The sequence below is a fragment of the Artemia sp. Qi Xiang Cuo genome, unplaced genomic scaffold, assembly GCF_049724085.1.
Source record: "Artemia sp. Qi Xiang Cuo unplaced genomic scaffold, ASM4972408v1 HiC_scaffold_22, whole genome shotgun sequence".
Classification (NCBI taxonomy): domain Eukaryota; kingdom Metazoa; phylum Arthropoda; class Branchiopoda; order Anostraca; family Artemiidae; genus Artemia; species Artemia sp. Qi Xiang Cuo.
Window position 1 is genome coordinate 134,246 of NW_028297431.1, and position 21,852 is coordinate 156,097.

General features: G+C 33.4%; 1 long non-coding RNA gene across 2 annotated transcripts in view; it reads left to right on the forward strand.

The window, feature by feature from the left end:
* Window positions 1-2,508: 2,508 nt before the first annotated feature.
* LOC148939018 (uncharacterized) overlaps window positions 2,509-21,852 on the forward strand; it is a 31,148-nt gene continuing 11,804 nt past the window's right edge. The window contains exons 1-2 of one of the 2 annotated variants that reach the window (XR_016143570.1): window positions 2,509-2,584; window positions 6,340-6,374. This is a non-coding gene — a long non-coding RNA (uncharacterized LOC148939018). Of the gene's footprint in view, window positions 2,585-3,861; window positions 3,976-6,339; window positions 6,375-21,852 lie in introns of those variants that run through there. The other variant, XR_016143571.1, reaches the window with a different exon arrangement.

Consider the following 21,852-nt stretch of genomic DNA (forward strand, 5'->3'; position numbering starts at 1 on the left):
TAAAATTTTTTGTATAATATTTCTACCTATCTCGAAAGTAAGTTAATTGAATGATGAATTGAAAAGTACTTCCTTTTGAATCATCATTTGACTGGAATTTTCTTGTTTTACCTTTACGTTAAGTGGATTTAAAATTAAAAATAATATGTTACAATTAATATAATTTTGGTTTTTTTTGGTTTGTTAAAACATATATATTGTGAATTTTATAAAGTTTTTCTTTTGGATCTTTTTATAACTTATTGCTTATATAATTATTTTTCAATATTAATTTTTTTCTCTAGATTAACTCGATAATGTACCATTAATTATGTCTTTGGTAATAGTAAATATATTATTTACTTCATTTGTTAATTAATAGTTTCCATCAAAAAATTTAAATTCTTGTTCAGGGGGTTGACTTTGACTCTTTTACTTTTTATGTTGGTATTGAAATTTTTAGGATTAGTTTTGTTCATGTTTAGATATTAAGCGTCTTGTCAAGTTTGCTATTAGTAATCGGTAGTTCCATCTTTTTTCAAGATTCTGATAACATTACTATATTATGTATTTTTATTTAAATTTTAGTGGTACGATACATTAAATATATTCCTTCTTTTTTTGGAAGTTTTATTTTAATTAAATCATGGTTCTGACCTTAGAAAATGAAAGAGTTAATAATGTATTACATGTTTATTTATTTACAGTCTCATTAATTTTAGAAATATGATATCAAATAGTTTTTGATATACTTTAAAGAATATAGTACATTGATATTGGATTGATATTAATGAATTTGTGACATTAAGTATTAATAAATGTTTTACTATGTCCTGAGCTTTTATACTGACTACTAAAAGGATAACTTTTAACAATCTTATAATAATTATTGTCTATACAGTGATGTTTAACATAATTTATTTATTTCAGTAATAATTAATTATTTGACCTTAAATTGAAAAATTTTAATGTTAAATATTGTTTTGATCACACAATGACGATTGATTTTTATTTATATATATTTATATAGTCTTTTAGAGTTTAGGAGTAATAAAAATACTGACATTATTCATCATTATTTGATAAAATTGTTAGCTAGCATACCCAATAATTTTAGTTAATTTCCAAATTTTATTAAACATTTACTATGACTAATGTTCTTATTTATTGTCTATGCTATACTAAATTGTTTTATAAGGTTAAGCTAAAGCAATTATTATATACTAATTCTCAAAACATTAAGCATTGTATCATGCATTATGGTTAGTTGATGCAAGTCAATTAAGCATCTTTTAGGTTTTCTTGTGCTGGGTTTTAACTGGGTTGAATTTACTCATTTGGTAATATATCCACTATGGCTGATATTAGTATTAATTGTATTTAAAATATATAGTACATTAAATGTTAAGCATAACTAGTTTCTGGATGAATTTTTTTTAGATAGGCTATATTGACAAGTAGTCCTATGTCAACTTAATTTAGGTTTATGTTATGTGTATTTTTTTTTCATATATTAAATAATAAATTAATTAGTTCAAAGGATTGCATATTTGGTAATTAAGTCAATTTTTATACATTTATTTTATTTAATTGTTAGTAATTTAATATCCTGTGTAGTTTAACAAGAATGATTTTGGATGTGGTATTGGTCGTTCTAATGTTTGGTTGGTTTAATTTGTCAAGTCTGTTAGTGGTCTTTATGCATTATTAGTGTTTAGATGTGTAGGCTATAGGATTTTTGTCCTTTAACTAAAGTTATTTTTGTATATAACATTGAAATATATACACATATAATTTATATAGCCTATATATATAAATATATATATAGACTATAATATAAAGGACTTATATTGATAATATAGTTAACATTGATATTTGATTATAACTGTGTGGTTAATAGGCCTATTTTATATGTGGTTAATATTTGATTTTGCTTGACATTGAGTAGTCTATAATTTGTAAATTAGATTTGATATTATGACTCTGCTTTAGGGAAAGAGGGTAAGAACTTTTTATGGAAGAAAAAAAGGTTTGGTTTATGTTGTTGTACTGGATATTTCTTCTTAGGTTAAAAGTCATTAATTAGATTGTAACCATATATCTTGAAAATTAAAGATAAGCCTACTTTGTAGGCTAGGTTAAACACACTTATCCTCGACTTAAAAAATCATAATGTTGATTTAAAAAATTTAAAATAATCTTTGGTAGCTATATGTTTCTATGTGGTACAATTAAAATGTTGGATTAAGTACATGCAAACCAAATCAGCTATTTTGTTGCAAATGTTTTAATGTCATGCAGCATAGTTGTGTAATAACTAACTTTCCCAAAGGATCATTGATACTGAATTCTATTATTTGTATTTAAATAAATATGATTTTTTTTGTTTATAGATTATTAAGGTTTTTTATGTTTTAAATTATATTTTTTTCTATTTAAGTTCGTTCAAAATTATATTCTTAACGTATTATGCAAGATTTAATTTCCTTTATTTTGATTGGCTTGGAGTTTAGGAACGGAAAATTCTTTGTTTAAATTTACGCCATTTTAAGAATGACTTGATTCGTTAGTCTGATTCTTCTGTGCTTGTGAAGCGGATATTAAGGTAAAGAACATTTAAAAAAGCTAATCTTTGTTTTCTTAGGCTAAACTGTTTTCACTGTTAAACTGTTTGACGTATTCTAGGGCTTCCTATTCTATGCTTTGGGTGAGAAACCGTTTAAATGTCAAGAATTTGACCGAACCTTTCTCGAGCAGCAATGCATACAGGTTAGAAGCCGTTTAAATGCTATATATATATATAAAAAATGCCTTTCTGAACTGGCATTTTTGCTTCTGCCTCTCTGAACTCTGCCTATCAGAATATGTATATTAAAACTGACAATGCACATTCATTTGTAATGTTTTTATAAAGTGCAAATTATGTTCTGGCCTTGGGAAGACATTGGGGGGTTTTGAGTCCAAACTTGTGTTAATTTCTGCTCATTTTGAGTTTGACTCAGTTATTTCTTGTAATTTCTGTTCGTTTTGGGTTTCATTTATTTATCGATGCTGATTTGTGGTAGTTTCACGCTTGGTAGATTATTTGATTTTATTTTTTCTCATTTTTTATTTAATGTATCTATTTACTTTTATTTGAAAAACTTATGTTGCGAAAAAAGTTTTTTTTTTAATTAATTTATGTTAGTTTTATTTTTCTAAATTCTTTTCAGGGGAAAAAACTATACTTTAAATCTTTTCGTTTTTTTAAGAATTTATTTTGGCCTGCTATTTGTATACTGGAGAAAAATTGGTAATTATTTAGCTGTGGCCCCCTCATAAGTAGACATGTTAAGAAAACAATTCTTACTTTAAAATATGTATAATGATCCTAGTTCTTATATTATCCAAGGGGAGAACCTTTATCATCAAGTCTTTCCTCTAAAAATCCTCAAAACTAAAAAAGTTTCCAAATATCACCACACTTTCAATTCAATGCTTAAGTCTTTTTAAATTGCCGCTTTAAATTGCCACCTAATAAATTCTTTTATATATAGCGTTCATGCTGGTCTTTTTATTTTATTTTTATTTTTAAATAGTAGTGGAACAGGGAGAATAGCAGTGGCGATGGGAGAATAGCAGTGGCGTAAATACAAAATATTAATAGCAGTGGCGAAAGGCGAATAGCAGTGGCGAAGGGCGAATAGCAGTGGCGTAAATACAAAATATTAATAGCAGTTAGAGAAATTCACAATTTCTATAATCTCAATACACCACTACTTTTTCCTTAAACACGTTTTTCGACACATGTGTTAAACACGTGCTAAGCGCTATCTATAAAACAACTTATTTGGCAGCAGTTTACAGCGGCAATTTCAAAAGACTTAAGCATTGAATTAAGAACGTGGTGATATTTGGAAAATTTTTCAGTTTTCAGGATTTTTAGAGGAAAGACTTGATGATAAAGGTTCTCCCCTTTGATAATATAAGAACTAGGATCATTATACATATTTTAAAGTAAGAATTGTTTTCTTAACATGTCAACTTATGAGGGGGCCACAGCTAAATAATTACCGAAAAATTTTCAGCAATTTTAGCAACATAGACCCTTTTAAAAATCTGAACACAAATAGTACTGTTTAATTTAGTTTCATACCTCCTCTAGTTGACCTGAAAGGGAAAACTTGAGGTAAAATTATACTTTAGCTACTTTTGGCTACCTTGGAAAGGGGTCAGGTTAGGAAAATGAAACTTTCAGGGATGGGTCTACAGGCTAAAGTATGTCCCGGAAGGTATTTTGAAGTACCTATCTCAACTCCTTCTCCCTCTAGAGGGCCCTGAAATTTGCCTACATGACAGGTCTATACCTATTGAAATTTTTACAAAACAGCATTTTACCTTAATTTTCAGTTATCAGTTTCTGTTTCTCTAGGTTTAGTTCTGAAAATGCAATTCCTGTTACTTGAGTAGAATTTTAAGCCATATGATTTTTTTTTTCACAATTTAGGAAATGTATTTGCATATCTTTAAAACCTTATAAATTGGGACTTAGCAAAGTTGTGACGCTGAAAACAATTTTGTTGTACTTCATTTAAGCAGAAGATTAATTTTGCAAGTCTTCACATTTATAGAACAAAAATTTTTAAAGATTATCAAAGGTCAAGACCCTCTAGAGGGAGGAGTGGAGGTAGCCTAGGAACTTTAAAATACCGTCCCATGACATACTTTGGTCTGTACACCAATCCCTGAAAGTTTCATTTACCTTACCTAACCCCTTTCCAAGATAACCAAAAGTTGCTAAAGTAGAATTTTACAAAACTTGATACCAGTTGCAAAAAATCTGTTTACTGTTTTCGATAGCTTATAAACACTTACGCTCTTTTGATCCTCCTCAAAGACCTAATTTCCAGAACTTTCTACTACGTTGAACACAATGGCTATGTGAAAATTTTCAGTCGATGTGTTTGGGAGAAAGGTGCATGTGAGAGGGTGGTTAGTTACCCTCGAATCACTTTTGACTATTAAAAAGGACTCTAGCCCTGTTAAGTCCTAATTTAATAAACCCCTTTAGAAGTTTCTACGAAAACAATCCCTAATAACCTCAAATGCTCCCAGGTCATAATTTAAAAACTTAGCCTTGGGGACTGTGGGGGGTTTCTTGTCCTTAAATACATATTTCCAGAACTGTCAACTAGGTTGAACAAAATAGCTATCTCTAAACTTTGATTGAATGAAGGTGAGGAAATGGTGGGAGTGGGAGGAGTGTATATTACTCTTGACTCACTTTCAAATATTAAAAAGGTCAATTTAAATTTAAATAAACTATTACATATTTTTTAAATTGTTAAAAAACCGCTATAACAAACTAATATGCACCAATGGCATAAACAACAACCATTACAAGGAAGGCTCGGAGGAGGGGGGGGGTTATCAACTTAACAGACATAATGTCCCGAAATTTAGAAGACGGTGAACCATCGGATATATCAAACTTTTGTGTCGCTGTGTTTGGGGAAATTGTGGGCGTGAGACGGAGGTTAGTTGCCCTTCAATCCGTTTCTACTATTAAAAAGGCACTAGCCCTTTCAATTTTCATTATTACATAATTTCATTATTTCAATTTTCATTATTACATTTCATTATTACAAAATGAAGTATTTTTGAACGATTAATATTTACTTTGGCTTTACTAGTGAAAATTACAATATTAAATTGCTAAATAAGTATATAAAATGGTCCGTGATAGGTCAGTTACAATATAACCCAAATATCAGAAACAGCTTTCCATGCTGACTCGCCTGACTGCCTCTTTGCAGTGGCATTGATTTAAGTGGCATTTGCTTCATAATCCTATAGATTCTACGGTGTAAGTACAATATCCCGTATTCAGTTCAAATGAAGAAAGACAGATATGAAAAGAAATCTTTAAATCACATTCACGTTGAAGAAATTCAATGGCTAGACTTTTAAATAAGATCAGGGGCAGTTTTAGTAAATATTGTGTTTTGATTAATGTCTTAAGGGACTTGAATCTGAAGCTCTTTGTCTGTGTTTTTTTGACATTACAAAAAACGGCTAAAATCCACGCTAGGAAGGCCAATTTTCTATAGGGTAATTTTGGAACCATGTGAGTGGTTATAAGCTATAAATATTGAAAGAATTCATAAGGAAATTTAGGCCCAGGTAAGGTACTGAATTGCTGATTGTAACAAGCAGAATAAGCAGTGAATAGTTGGAAAACAAACAACCAACAGCAACAAAAAAACAACCAACCAATATCACGATTAAGAACTATACAGGTTGTACCTCTTAAGCATAAAGAACTACAGTTTGCATCAGCTGCATTAAACAGGTTCAAAACTAATGATTTTTTTTTTGCAGCGGTTCGAATTGGAAACTGGGATTGGTGTCAAAAGGTATTTTTATCTTATGGCTGGTTATTTCTGCTCTGGAATGGATCTTTTAGTTGCACAAAATGCTTTATTTTTTCTATTTTGCTCTTTCTATTCTTCTCTTTAAAAAAATAACAATAGGTGTATTTAAAACATTTACAGTTTTTGTTGAAGAAATTCACAGACTTACTAAACACAATGCAGCACTAACAAAACCTTTCAAGTAAAATAAGAAGAGAGGAAAGAGAAAAAAAACCCGGCCAATTTCTCTTCGCAACTGTCCTAGTTGAAAATTTTTCTGCGCCACCTCCTAAGCCTCACCTCTTTACGCATAATCATCATTTAAGTTAAAGGTTCTTGTGATTAAGCAGTCATTTTTAAAAGATTGGGAAAAAACTTCAAATTTTAATGTAAAAGAGTTGTGGTTAGGCAGGGAGGAGTCGTTTTCACATATAAAAAAAAATCTTTTTAATTTTTATTTATTTCTTTAATTTAAGCTTGGAAAAAAATGTTTCTTCAATTATAACAAAAGATTTAAATGATAATACCATCTACTGCTTGTCAAGTTAAAATTATTTGGGCTCCATTTCAATTATTGGTTAAAGTAAATGATATTAACAGTGTAACAAAAAAATTTCATCGCCAAGCCACTTGAATTGTTGATCTTATAGTAAGTTAAACTATAAGTTTTGTTAACAAAGCCTGTATTGCTGGAATTAAAAAGCCTGTATAGATAGACTGTATTAATAAAGCCTGTAGCCTTTTTGTTTTGACGTCATATGCATATGTTGTGCTGCACCTTCTTTCTGTTTTAATTTTTTTTTTTTTTTAAGGGAAAGGTATTGGGCCAAAATGCCTTTTCCCTTTGCAGGTGCCCACAACCACTAAAAGATTAGCCATTAAGAAAACAACGTAACCATTAATAGTAAAAGATTTAAAATTTCTTTTAAACTTAAAATTTCACTATTCGTTGAATAGCGAAACTGATTGTAATATATACGATACAAGGTATATATTCCCACAAAAAAGAGCTATTTTGCTGCAAGTCAGCAGCTTTAACTTGTCTTAATTACTTAGTCTTAAATTTGTCAATCACCAAGCCGAAAAACAAACCTGCATTGATTTTTTCTTAGAGAAGGATCTAAGCTGGCTTAAAAAATGGAAATTTTTTCGTTTTCTTAACAAAATACAGCCAATATTCAAAGTATTTACAATTTAAAAAGAATATAATACGCGTTAAAATTTCAAAATATGGTTTGGTAGATTTATAGAGATATAGTAAACTGAGGAAAATTAGAATAACAAAGTACAAAAAGTGTTTACAAGTCACATAAACCTTAAGTATTATTTTTTTCATTGTGGGAAATATCTAACATAGATTTTTTGTATCAGGTGAACTATTTGATTCAAAATCTGTTCAAACCTGCCAGGCTCTATTAAACACTCTTTTGGGATGATTTCTCCGGAGGAGTCCTCAAAAAATTAAGCAAATTACAGCTCTTTACAATATTATCGGGCAGAATTGAATTGTGTATTCTGAATCTAAAGAGCTCGCATGTCTTCTTGTTTGTTTTTTCCTCTTTTGGACATTTTTATTTTGTAGCAATTTGGACAAGCTGCATTTTTTCTTATAGGGCTATTTTTCTACGCTTATTTTAGTTTTATACCTTTGGTAGTTCTTGCTGTTTTTATTTTTTTATTTTCATAGTGAATTATTTAATACTGTTCCATTGGTTTCAAACTCTACTTTGATAAAATGCATGAAAAAACAAAAATAAAATATTTGGATCAGTTTCAAGCACTGTCATTTGTCAACCAGGTCCAAATAAGTTAACTCTAAGTGCAAAAACATCCTGTATGGCTTTCTTGCATTAGATCTCTTAACAGGACCCTTATGATTGTTGATTTTTATATTTACATTTGATAAGCACTGGAATATGTTTTATTTTAAACACTGTAAATAAAACCAAAAGGGGACAACTCTTTTGCAAAGGAAAATGAATAAATGCAAAATGTCAAATTACTACTAAGAAAAACGAGAAGGAAATAAAGTTCTTATATATTTCAGCTCATGCATCAGTGTTGCCACTTGACCGATACCAAAAAGCAATACCGGTCGATGAAAAAAGCGGTGTTTTTGCGGTATCCTTTCTACCGAAACACGGTATTATTTACGGTATACTTTGATACCCGCAATGCAAATACGTCGTCACTAGTTTAAAAAAAAACTTATTTTTTAAAAGCAATTAATTCCTCGCTACTTTTCTAGAAAATGGATAATATTCTTTATTATTTTTTTTTAAGTGGTTGATTTTGCCATGGACTTTGAACAGAAAAGGTAGAATAAAATGAAATGAGACATCTCCCAGATACCCACCCAATATAAAAAAGGAAAAATAGTCCCCAATGATGAATTCATATCTTCCCCATTTTATGGCACTCTCACCCGTTCTTCATCACTACCAGACCATTCGTTCTCTAAAAAATTAGAAGCAGGATAATCTACTCTTTTCTGTTTTAAACCAGATTAAAAGTTTATTTATCAATATTTGCTTCATTTTCGGTTCTTTCTCCAGAAATACTGTGTATACTGTCGTTTTTGCCCCATTTTTCTGTTTTTGTATCCTCTGATATAACGGCCTTTAAAAAGATAAAATGAGTATTCTCAAAGACATAGTTTCCTGACCTTTCAAATACGTCGCACAAAATGGCTATTTCAAAATTTTGATTGGAAGTGTTTGAAAATATGGTGGGAGAGGGCTAGTTGCTCTCCAATCGCTTTCGACTATTGAAAAGGGCACTAGCCCTTTCAATTTTCAATCGAATGGGCCCTTTTTCAAGTTTCTACGACAACGTTTTCCATAAAAAAAAACAATGTATATGCCCCCGGGGCATTACGTACCACCCTCGCCCTGATAGTTGTGGGAGGTTTGTCATACTCAAAGACGTAATTTTCAGACCTTTTATCTACGTTAAACAAAATGGCAATATCAAAACGTTGATCGGAAATATTTGGGAAAATGATGGGCGTGGGGGGGGGCGCTTTCGCCCTCTGATCACCTTCGACTATTAATAGGGGCACTACCTCTCTCAATTTCCAATCAAATGAGCCCCTTTTGAAGTTTCTAAGACACCACATTCTACAAAAACCTTATATGCACCAAGGGCATAAATTACAACCTTTGCCCTTGAGGACTGTGAGGAGGGAGTGTCATCCTCAAAGACACAATTTCTGGACCTTTCAACTAACTTTAACAAAATGACTATCTCAAAATTCTGATTGGATGTATTTGGGGAAAGGGTTGGCTTGGGAGGGGGCTTAGTTGCTCTCCAATCACTTTTGACAATTGAAAAGGGCACCAGCCCTTTATATTTCCCATTGAATGGGCCCTTTTTTAAGTTTCTACGACAACGCTTTCTATAAAAACCTTATATACCCCAAGGGAATAACTTTCAACCCTTGTCCTGTGGGGGGGGGGGTTGTCATCCTCAAGGACCTAATTTCCAGAGCTTTCAACTACGTTGAATGAAATGATTATCTCAAAATTTTGATTGGATGTAGTGATTTGGGGGAGGGGGATGTCATCCTCAAAGATAAAATTTCCATACCTTTCAACTACGTTAAACAAAATGGCTATATCAAAATGTTGATCTATATCAAAATGGCTATATCAAATAAGTTAACTCTAACTGCAAAAACATCCTATATGGCAATCTTGCATTAGATCTCTTAACAGAACCCTTATGATTGTTGATTTTTGTATTTACATTTGATAAGCATTGGAATATGTTTTATTTTAAACATTATAAATAAAACCAAAAGGGGACAACTCTTTTGCAAAGGAAAAAGAATGAATGCAAAATGTCAATTTACTGCTAAGAAAAACCAGAAGGAAAAAAATCCTTATATATTTCAGCTCATGCATAGTGAGTTCTCTGAGATCTTTATTAAAACATCCACTATAAAAGCTCCATTAATATCACTGACATGGAAAGCCATATCTACTTTCATGGCTACGAACTTTTTTTAAGCTACGCTATGAGTATTCACTTATTAGCAACCTTAAACTATGTTATATATATAATATTATATACATATGATATTATATTGATAATATTACAATATCATTAACATTATAATAATATTATTAATATTATAGTTATATAACATGCGCCAAGCATTTGCAACTTCACTTGGTTTTATAATTGATTTCTATTTTCAGAGGCTCATGGCATGTCCAGCTCACAATTTCAATCGTTGAAAACAACGATTTTCTTCTGAATTTTTTTTTGGCGGAGGTACGTATTAACCTTTAATTCAGCTGTTTAAAAGTAATCTCTAGCGTTTTTCTTTGAAAGAAATCCTTGAATTGGTTTACGGTCTTCTAGAGCATCTATCCTACTTCCTGTTTCCATTGTTTGGACAACAAATAATTCTTTGTCTTTATTATTTTTGTCTATTTAATTTTTGATTTAATTAAAGTGTTTTTTTCCAAGTCATACCCCAGTCTCTCTAGTTTCTTACCAATTGATTTCTAAACTTTACATTTTGGTGTTTTGTCATCAATGATTTTTGAACAGTGTTCTGGAAAATTTATATATATATATATATATATATATATATATATATATATATATATATATATATATATATATATATATATATATATATATATATATATATATATATATATATATATATATATATATATATATATATATATATATATATATATATATATATATAGTACCGGGAGGCTTCTATATATAGATTCTCACTGTCGCTTGCCTTCTAAACCCAAACAAATCACCGAACCTTTGTTTCTTTTAATTATTCAGGTAGTGGGACAAGAACTTCTTCTTTTGCCTCGGCTTCTCTTTTGTCATTATGAAAGACTTATCACCGAACCTTTGTTTCTTTTAATTGTTCAGGTGGTGGGACAAAAACTTCTTATTCTTCCAACGATTTATCTAGCTAGGTGTTTGATTTTCAAAGGTATGGTAGGGATTGATGACTTCATTCATGCCAAAATCCAAAACCAAATCATCATCGCTATCATTTTCAATTTGCTTAGTTCGTTTTACCTTGGCTTGTGTTTTATCATTATGAAATACATATAGCCAAACCTTTGTTTTTTGTAACAAAGGCATGGTAGGCATTGATGATCAAAACAGATATATCACTCTAACAATAAGACGTTTCGTAAGTAGTTGTCAGGACTTCCTTCCACACTTCGTTATGTTTTTCATTCATTTCCAGGTGGTAGCAGAACTTTTAAGCTACGTTGTCTTTTCACAGGAGAAAATGCAACGTATAACATTCCATGATTAAAAACTGGAATACTAAGGTCGGCGCCAACGAATTCAAAAGTTTGCCCTTGCGACTTATGTATAGTCATGGCAAATGCGGGTCGAATTGGAAATTTATGTCTTTGAAAAGTACATCCAAGTTGACCTATACTAGAGTCCAGTGTAACTCGGTGTTGGGGTTCCACCCCTTGTTTCTTTTCTTTTCAGATAAATGACCTATTTTCTGTTCCGTAATTGCATTTGCCTATAGTATAATTTTCAATGATAGTCAAACTTGTTGCTAGGCTAGTGTGTTGCAATAAGCAAGCTTTCGAGCTAAGTTCTATTTTTGTCTTTTTTCGGGGCCATTGAAAAATAGTATTACGCAAAAAGAAGCCAGAGATTTGAATGTTGATTTAGCGGATTGGTAGGGGCAAATGTAAGGTCCACCCCTATGCAAAGTTTGTTGTATACACCCAGTGTTTTAGTAGTTAGTCGACTTTAAGACCCTGTGTGGGGATATATATGTGTGTTTTGTGCACTTTTTTGGAAGATTACAAGTAAGCTATTTTCTACAGCTGTGTAGACCATTTATTCAGGAGCCCAGACAGGGTAGGAAAAGAGTTGCGAGAAATACCGTCATTATCATATTGACAGGGGGCCCGTTTACCCTCCAAAGAGATAGCTAGAGATATTAATGGTGACACAGGTTGGGGCACCCTTGGCCTAGAGTAAAGCCGTTTGACCGTTTGATCACGTTATCATATCTTGGAGCAGGGTATACCGTAATAGGGTGTTAATATACTCTATATTTACGGAACAGTAGTGTTAAACACAGGTATTCCATTACAATATTTGGTGCCAGCGAGGCTTTCCCTCCAGTAAGTTGTGTAGCACCATTTTTACGCCAATATCTGGTGGCAGTTGTGGCTTACCACTATAAAACTCGGGATAAGTAGACTTCTTTTCCTGATTTTCCCCCAGTAACTATATTTGCCTTAGTTATGTTGTTACATAATTCAGTAACAATAAGACGGGTCCCATTACACATCCCTTCTGAAAATATGTAAGTTACGCAAACGCATAACTATTATATTTTTCTTTATTTTTAAGTCTTGTGGTGGTAAATCCGCTGTTTCTATTGAATTGAAGAATTCTGGAGTAAATTCATAGATAATTTTGGAGACCACACTGCCTTTCCATGACGATAAATAAAAGTTTAAATAGGGATAAAATCCTTTTAATAGACATTGATGATGATAACAGTGATAGATATTCACAAAAATACTAGATATTTCGGTCACATATGCAGTGACCGTCATCAGTTTTACTACTGATGATGGTCACTGCATATGTGACCGAAATATCTAGTATTTTTGGGAATTTCTATCACTGTTATCATCATCACTGTCTATTAAAAGGATTTTATCCCTATTTGAACTTTTAATCATCGGAGTAAATTCAATTCCTCCTTTTTCTATATCTTTTACAGAATCGTAACTTTTATACGATTTGTATTCTCTTGGAAGACAATCGACAATTTTTGCATTTATTTTATTAACGTCTTTGTTGACTGAAGCTAAAATAACTCCATCCTTAACTAAATTAATTTAAAAAACTTTTCCCACAAAATAAGTTTTTCAAAGAAAAGTAAAGAACTCCATTAAACAAAAAGTGAGCAAAAATAAAATCAAATAATCTACCAAGCGTGAAACTACCACAAATCAGCATCAATAAATAAATGAAACCCAAAACGAACAGAAATTACAATAATTATTCGAATCAAACTCAAAACGAACAGAAATTAACATAAGTTGGGCGCAAAACCCCTATGCCTTCCCAAGGCCAGAACAAAATTTGCACTTAACTGAAAAAATATAAATGTTTTTACTTTTATAACTTTAATAAATCAAATAATATTAACATTTTGATTACTAAATATCAGTATTTATATATTAAACTGGCAATGCACATTCATTTGTATTTTTTCAGTAAAGTGCAAATTTTGTTCTGGCCTTGTGTGGCAATTTAGATGCGCCAAATGTGGCAATAAAGATTGACCGCGTCAAATCCAACGTTAAGATTTAAAGCTGTATACCGATCGCGGCAACTGCGCTGTTGAGATTTGAAGCTTTGAACTTACACCTTATAAGTTTTCCGATAGTTCCACTTGTAACGCTAAGGATTCTGCAATCAAGGACTCCGCCTCAGCAACGGGGATTAAGGCAAATGGGTGACCGCGCAACTCTCGATTTTAGAGAGAAAATAGAATACGTAACTATATAAATGTAACCTCTTTTCCTTGAGTTATCTCGAAATCAGATTTCTTAGGGAACGCAACCAATGAAGGCAAACGAATTAGTCATCTGCTGTGCGATTAGATACAGACATATAAATAAAACAAACACAAATAGAAAAGCAATAGTTTTATTGTGACTTACATTTTAGGGGTACAACAGTGCTTCACTTCAACTGACGACAAATAGAGGCAGAGTTAATCATTAAATTGACTCTCAAAAACAATGATGATGGCAATAGTGACAATCCATAATTGACTGCATAATAATGATTCTGACAAACGAAATGCCCAATAATAGTTCTGACAAACGAATATTCTCATTATAATGCCTCTATAATAATTCTGACAGACGAATGTTTCGAAAAACACTTTTCTTCACTATATCAAAACTAGTATAGATTCTGCGCCCTACTAGCTATTTCACGATTGGCCCAACTCGTGCGGAGGGGGCCGCTACCTTGCAATTATGTTTGCAAACTCACTTCATTATGCTAACTGTCCATCCAATAATTTGTTTTAAATATTTTTGATGATAAACATTCATACTGCTCTTATAACTTAAGCTTCCTGTGAACTATGTATCTAGTAATTTTTTTATTACCAAATATCTTGGCGAAATTCAAAACCGTCTCCCGTGATTAGCGCCAAGGTTTGGCTGAGACTAAAATGCAGTTTTTTATTTTGCTGATTAAGAATTTAGACTCTTGGGGATTTAAACTTAATTAGGGAAAGTTTAATTTATGTCGGAATTATTCTTAGAAAGAAAGAATTTAATTTTTTTTTGTATTTTAAATATATCACCTATTACTCACGGTACATATTACCCTTCCCATTATTCAATGACGTCCCGTCATTAGGACTTGCTTGCCCTTGGGTTTTTGAAATACTTGCGATTTATTTATTATTGGTCCTACGTAATTTTAATTGAAATTGTATTATTCTGTACTTTTGTATAAGCTTAATCAGGAGTACTAAAAGTTTTTTCTTATTATTACTTTCCTTGTTGTATTATTTATCGCTTTCTAAAGTTCATCTACCGGACTAAGATTATCTATGGTTCTAGCCTAGCTACGATAATAAAGTTTTTTTTCTCTACATCTAACATTAATGACTTCTACATTTCCAACAAGGTTGAGGCTATTCTAGTTTTACTATAAGATTTTTTGAAAATTCACCTTTTGCAAGTTTTTTTTTATTTCGTTTACTATAGGATAATTATGCTTTCTATCTCCGCTAAATTAATGGGGAAATACATTGACTTTACATTAACTCTATCTAAGTAAATAGCAATACGTATATATATATTATATATATATATATATATATATATATATATATATATATATATATATATATATATATATATATATATATATATATATATATATATATATATATGAACGATTTAAAGTGTTCACAACCTTCACTGGTAATCAATAAAACATTTTCACTTGGTTTGTTCGTTATATAATTCTGATAGTAAGTTATCGAAGTTGTTTTTCAAAACTATTTTTTTATCAAAATTATTAAAATGTGACATGTATAAATTCACACCTATTTCATAACCTACGTGTCTCTTAGCGTACTCACTCCTTCTGTTTTTTTAAATTGTGGCCCTTCACTCCTTTCGTCTTGGCAAAATTTTTAAAACACTTACAATATAGTTTCTTCACAGAACAGTTCGAGCATGATTATGTTCATCTTGGACGAAACGCTTACTCTAATTGTCAAACGGGAAATGATACTCCCAGGTAGAGGTGTGTGGAATTTTGATATCAGAGTTCATTCTTACCTGCTGTTTTTTGGATAGTTCATAAGGTGCCTTATCGTTAAGGGGTTGAACACTGGGACTGTTGGGACTTGATCTATTATCAACGCAGTCCGGATTGGGAGCGTAGGCTCGAATCCTACCAACCGCGCCAAATGTGGCAATTTAGATGCGCCAAATGTGGCAATAAAGATTGACCGCGTCAAATGTAACGTTAAGATTTAAAGCTTTATACCGATCGCGGCAACTGCGCTGTTAAGGTTTAAAGCTGTGAACTTACACCTTATAAGTTTTCCGATAGCGCCACTTATAGCGCTGAAGATTGTGCCATCGAGGACTGCGCCAAAGCAATGGGGAGTAAGGCAAATTGGTGACCGCGCCACTCTCAATCTTAGAGAGAAAATAAAATATGTAACTATATAAATGTAACCTCTTTTCCTTGAGTTATCTCGAAATTAGATTCCTTAGGGAACACTACCAATGGAGACAAACGAACTAGGTATCTGATCTGCGATTAGATAAAGATATATAAATAAAACAAACATAAATAGAAAAGCAATAGTTTTATTGTGACTTACATTTTAGGTGTACAACATTACTTCACTTCAACTGACGAAAAATAGAGGCAGAGTTAATCATTAAATTGACTCTAAAAAACAATGATGATGGCAATAGAGACAATCCATAATTGACTGCATAATAATGATTCTGACAAACGAAATGCCCAATAATAGTTCTGACAAACGAATATTCTCATCATAATGCCTCTATAATAATTCTGACAAACGAATGTCTCGAAAAACACTTTTCTTCACTATATCAAAACTAGTATAGATTCTGCGCCCTACTAGCTATTTCACGATTGGCCCAACTCGTGCGGAGGGGGCCGCTACCTTGTAATTATGTTTGCAAACTCACTTCATTATGCTAACTGTCCATCCAATAATTTGTTTTAAATATTTTTGATGAGTAAACATTCATACTGCTCTTATAACTTAAGCTTCCTGTGAACTATTGTATCTAGTGATTTTTTTATTACCAAATATCTTGGCGAAATTCAAAACCGTCTCCCGTGATTAGTGCCGATGTTTGGCTGAAACTAACATCCAGTTTTTCTTTTTGCTGATTAAGGATTTAGACTCTTGGAAACGGGATTTAAACTTAATTAGGGGAAGTTTAATTTATGTCGGAATTATCCTTAGAAAGAAAGAATTTTATTTTTTGTATTTTAAATATATCACATATTACTCACGGTACACTTGGGAAGGCATAGGGGTTTTGCACCCAACTTATGCAAATTTCTGCTCGTTTTGAGTTTGACTCGATTAATTATTGTAATTTCTGTTCGTTATGGGTTTTCTACGCAATCCTTTTTAAGTTTCTACGCTTTCAATAAAAACCTTATTCGCCCCCACGGCAGAACTAATAACCCTTTCCCTGAGGACTTTGGGGGGGGGGGTGTCACCCTCTACGACATAATTTCAAAAACTTCCAAGTACGTTGAATAAAATGACTATCTAAAATATAGATTGAATTGGTTTGGAGAAAAGATGGGGGTTAGTTGCCTTCAAATCACTTTTGACTATTAAAAAGGGCACTAGCGCTTTGAATTCCCAATCGAATGAGCCCTTTTGCAAGTTTCTACGACAAAGATTTCAATAAAAACCTGATTTGCCCCGAGGGCATAACTTATAACCATTGCCCTGAAGAATGTGGGGGGAGTGTCCTGCTCAAAGGTATAATTTCCTGAACTTTGAACTGCGTGGAGCAAAATGGCTATCTCAAAATCTTTATTGCATGTGTTTGGGGAAATGGTGGGCGTGGAAGGGGTGTTAGTTACTTTCCAATTACTTTCGACTATTAAAAAGGGCACTAGCCATTTTAATTAACAAAAGAATACAACCCTTGCCCTGAGGGCTGTGGGGGTTTGTAATCATCAAAAACTTAATTTCTAGAACTTAAAACTACGTTGAATAAAATGGCTATCTGAAAGTTTTGATTAGATGTGTTTGGGGAAAAGGTGGGCGTGAGAGACGGGTTATTTGCCGTCCAATCACTTTCGACTATTAAAAAGGGCACTAGCCCTTTGAATTTCCAATCGAATGAGCCTTTTTTAAAGTTTCTACGACAAGGCCTTCTATAAAAAACCTTATATGCCCCCAGGGCATAACTTACAACCCGTGCCCTAAAGGCTGTGGGGGACTGTCCTCAAAAACATAATTTATATGTGGAAATCAACTACGCTGAACAAAATGGCTATCTCAAAATTTTAATTGGATGTTTTTCGGGAAATGGTGGGCGTGGAAGGGGTATTAGTCGCCTCTCAATCCCTTTCCGCTATTGAAAAAGGCACAAGCCACACCAATTTCCGATTGAATGAGCGCTTTTCGAAGTTTCTACCACAACTTCTTCGATACGAAGTGCCCTTCTCTAAAGGAAAAAATTAATAAATAATACATTGTGCCAACATCGTTCTTATATGCCCCCAGGGCATAGCCTAAAACCCTTGCCCTGAGGGTTGTAGGGGAGTTTCCTCCTCTTTACTTAGTCCCCGTTTCTTGTCTCGTTCTCGAGTGTCCCCGTTCTTTGCTTAGGCAGCACGATCGTGCTGCCTATGATTTATGCAACAACTTTCTATATAAACCTTATATGCCCCCAAGGCATAACTTACAACCCTTGCACTGAGGGCTCTGAGGGGGCTATCATCCTAAATGACCTAATTTCCTGAGCGCTCAACTATGTTGAACAAAATGGATACTATTATGGATACACTACTATGGCAGAGTCGTCCAAATCTTCAAGATTCAAACCTTCAGGTAAAGTTGCACTCGATATGAACCGCCATTCCTGGTCCATCTTTGCCTTATTTTATATGCCAGATGTATAGCACTAAAAGAACTACTGATGATTAGGAACTCGTAACTAGAGAGGTCAGAAAATAAAGGAAGTCATTTATCTTTTCAAAGAAGCGTAAAAGATCTAGAATTGGTTTGATGGTCTCTTGTGAGGGATCTTTAATAACAAGAGTCCCAATACAACGTTTGAGTATCCCACAACTCGAGAATACGCCTTGTGGAGTTTTTAAATGAAAGCCCACAGGTGGGAGCCAAAGCAAGGAATATGTGTTGTTCCACCTGAGTGAAGACTCATGTATATTTATTACTATATGCATCTTGCCATTTTACACTGTGTTAAAAGTGATTGCAAAAATTTTTGCATAAATATTCCCGACTCTTAGATTTTTTAATTTTTTTTTACAATTATGACTTGCAACCAGGGTATATTTACAACTGTAACCCATGGTCATTTTTCTTCAACAAACCTTTTGACCAAATGATTTATTTCCATTGGTGGTGCGATCTCCAATCTAGTTCTGCATGGGAACGCCCGTCTTCTTAACATAGTCCGTCCCTCCAACCAACTGTCTGAAAATAACAGATACCGATCCATGATTACACTCTAACAGAGCAAGTAAATCTACCAGTAAATCCATTATGACATTACAGAAACTAACTATTGTCTAGTCAATATCCACAGAGAAAAGATTAGTTTTTAGGAGAACAAGAAGTTTTTCATGAAAATGAAATGCCAGAGCCTGTCGAGCAATGTTGGTTGCATTTATTCCAATCAGACAAGCATGGCTCAGCAAATTCGGTCATGGCATACTTTTCACGAACTTCAGCAAGTTGTCAGTGATCGAATAGGGTATATCATGTTCAAAAAAAAATTAGACAAACCTTGCTTCAATAATGGTCTCCTTTTCGTTTTTGGAAAAAGTGATGAACAAGTGGCAGAGTCTGAGAAGACGAAGCGATCCATGTATTTTCATTAACCCCTGACAATAAAGGTTACAGGTCTGCTACTTAATGGAACCATGAAACAGCCTAGGCTACAAGAAGGAGTATGTGGTTTCTATCCTGCTTCCTCTGGACAGGAACTCTGCAACTTTGCCTTCACATTTGATTTGAATGAATGATATCCAATAAAAAATCAGGTAGAAATTAAAAAATAGATAATTTTCTAAATTTTGGAATGCATGTTCTATAGGAAATGAATTTTAGCCTATATTTGAATACAGTAATAAAGTTGAATAATAAAGTTCTAAGTGAAATAGCATTTTTATTTCTTAACCGTTGTTCTGCATTCTGAATTTCACACATACAAGAGCTTCTTTTACTGTATACTGTTCAGTCTGTTGGGCTGTAAAGGTAGAAAGGTAATGCCCAAAAGAAGCAAGATAGGATAGCCCTGGACTACTTATTTACTCAATTCTAGTATATTATTCACTCTGCTTTGCAGTGTTTGTACACCTTTACCATATTAATGGTTGAAAATTAAAGTAGAAAGACTGAGTTGATTTAAAAACATTTATTGAGCCAATCGTTACAACTCTTTAAAAACTTTCAAAATAGGCTCCTTCTGCGTCAATGCAGCGCTGCCAGCGGGATTTCCAAGCATTGAAGGCGCCACGGTATACATTCTCCGGAATAACCTGGAGAGCTGCGGTGCATGCTGCTTGGATCCCCTCTGTCACCTCAAAATACTTGCCTTTCATCGGCCTTTTCAGGCGAGGAAACAAAAAAAGTCCGGGGGCCACATCTGGGCTGTAATGCGGCTGTGGAAGCCTTGGGATGCCAGCCTTGGTCAGGTAGCTGTTTACGAGAAAGGCGGTGTGATCTAGGGCGTTGTCGTTGGGCAACTTCCAGTCGGCTGCGATGTTTTGTCGGACCCGATTGACCATTCGTTGGAGTCTCTTGAGCACTTCCACATAAAACTTGGCGTTGACGGTTTGTGAATGAGGAACAAATTCATGGTGGACGATGTCTTTGATGTCAACAAAGACAGTGAGCATCGTTTTGACTTTGGATTTGCTCATTCTTGCCTTTTTGGGTGAGGAGACGCCGACGAATGCCACTCGGAAGATTGCCTCATTGTCTCAGGATCATACTCAAGATTCAGCACTCGTCACCTGTAATTACGCTATGCAAAAATTGGGGGTCACTTTCGCTCATGTTCAAATTTACTTGGCACACTTCCACTCGCCGCAATTTCTGGTCGTCAGTGAGCCCTTTTGAGACCATCTTCGCGCACACCTTGCGCACGTTTAAATGTATTGGTACAATGTCATGAACGACAGATTTTGGTAAATTTGACATTTGGGCAATTAAACGAATACTTAGTCGACGGTCTGAGTTAAAAACTTTGCGCGCACGAGTCACATTGTCGGTTTTTGTCGAAGTCAAAGGTCTTCCTGCACGGTCTTCATCGACGACCTCTTCCCGGCCCTCCAAAAAGGCCTGGTGCCACCGAAACACCATTTCTTGCTAAAGCAACATCTGGGTAAGCCTGCTTGATCATATCAAACGTGTCTGTCGCAGATTTACCGAGTTTCACACACAATTTAATCGCGTCCCTCTGCTATAACGAACGCTGCATTTTTGGCTTGCACCACTTACAGAAAACAGGTCACGAAAAAATGCCTGTCCTGACTCTCTAGGTGCTCCGAGACAACTGACCAGCAGCTCATTTGTTAGCTAGGAAAGTCCTTTACTGAACCCAATCGGAGTGCAAACGCTCCGAAGTACATTCATGGCGGAAGAAAATTAGTCCTATTACTTTCCGGACAAACCCTGTATGTAAAATATTTGCTCTTGGGAGCACGTTAATTACTAGTTTGAATTCTCACGAGTTCCGCAGTAACCTATCCAGCCATTATGTCATTAGAAGTAGAGAGCAAACATGTCCCTTTTCCCGTACGGTGACATTACTTTGTATAAATTCAGTGATAAAATTCATTTCACGGTATAAATACGCTGATCAAAGTCATTTTGCAGTATAATTGCGGTATGTGGTATAATCAGAAAAAAATGAGGCATTTCTCTCCAAGTTGTGGTATTATACCGTAAGATGCGGTTTAAGTGGCAACACAGTCCTGCATAGTGTGATCTCTCATATCGTTGTTTAAATATCTACTATAAAAGCTCCAGTAATATCATGGACATGGAAAGTTTAATATCTGACACTGCCATATCTACTTTCTTGGCTAGGATCTTTTTTTAAGCTACCCTACGAGTATTTAATTATTAGCAACCTTAAACTATGTAGTATATAATTTTATATACATATGATATTACATTGATAATATT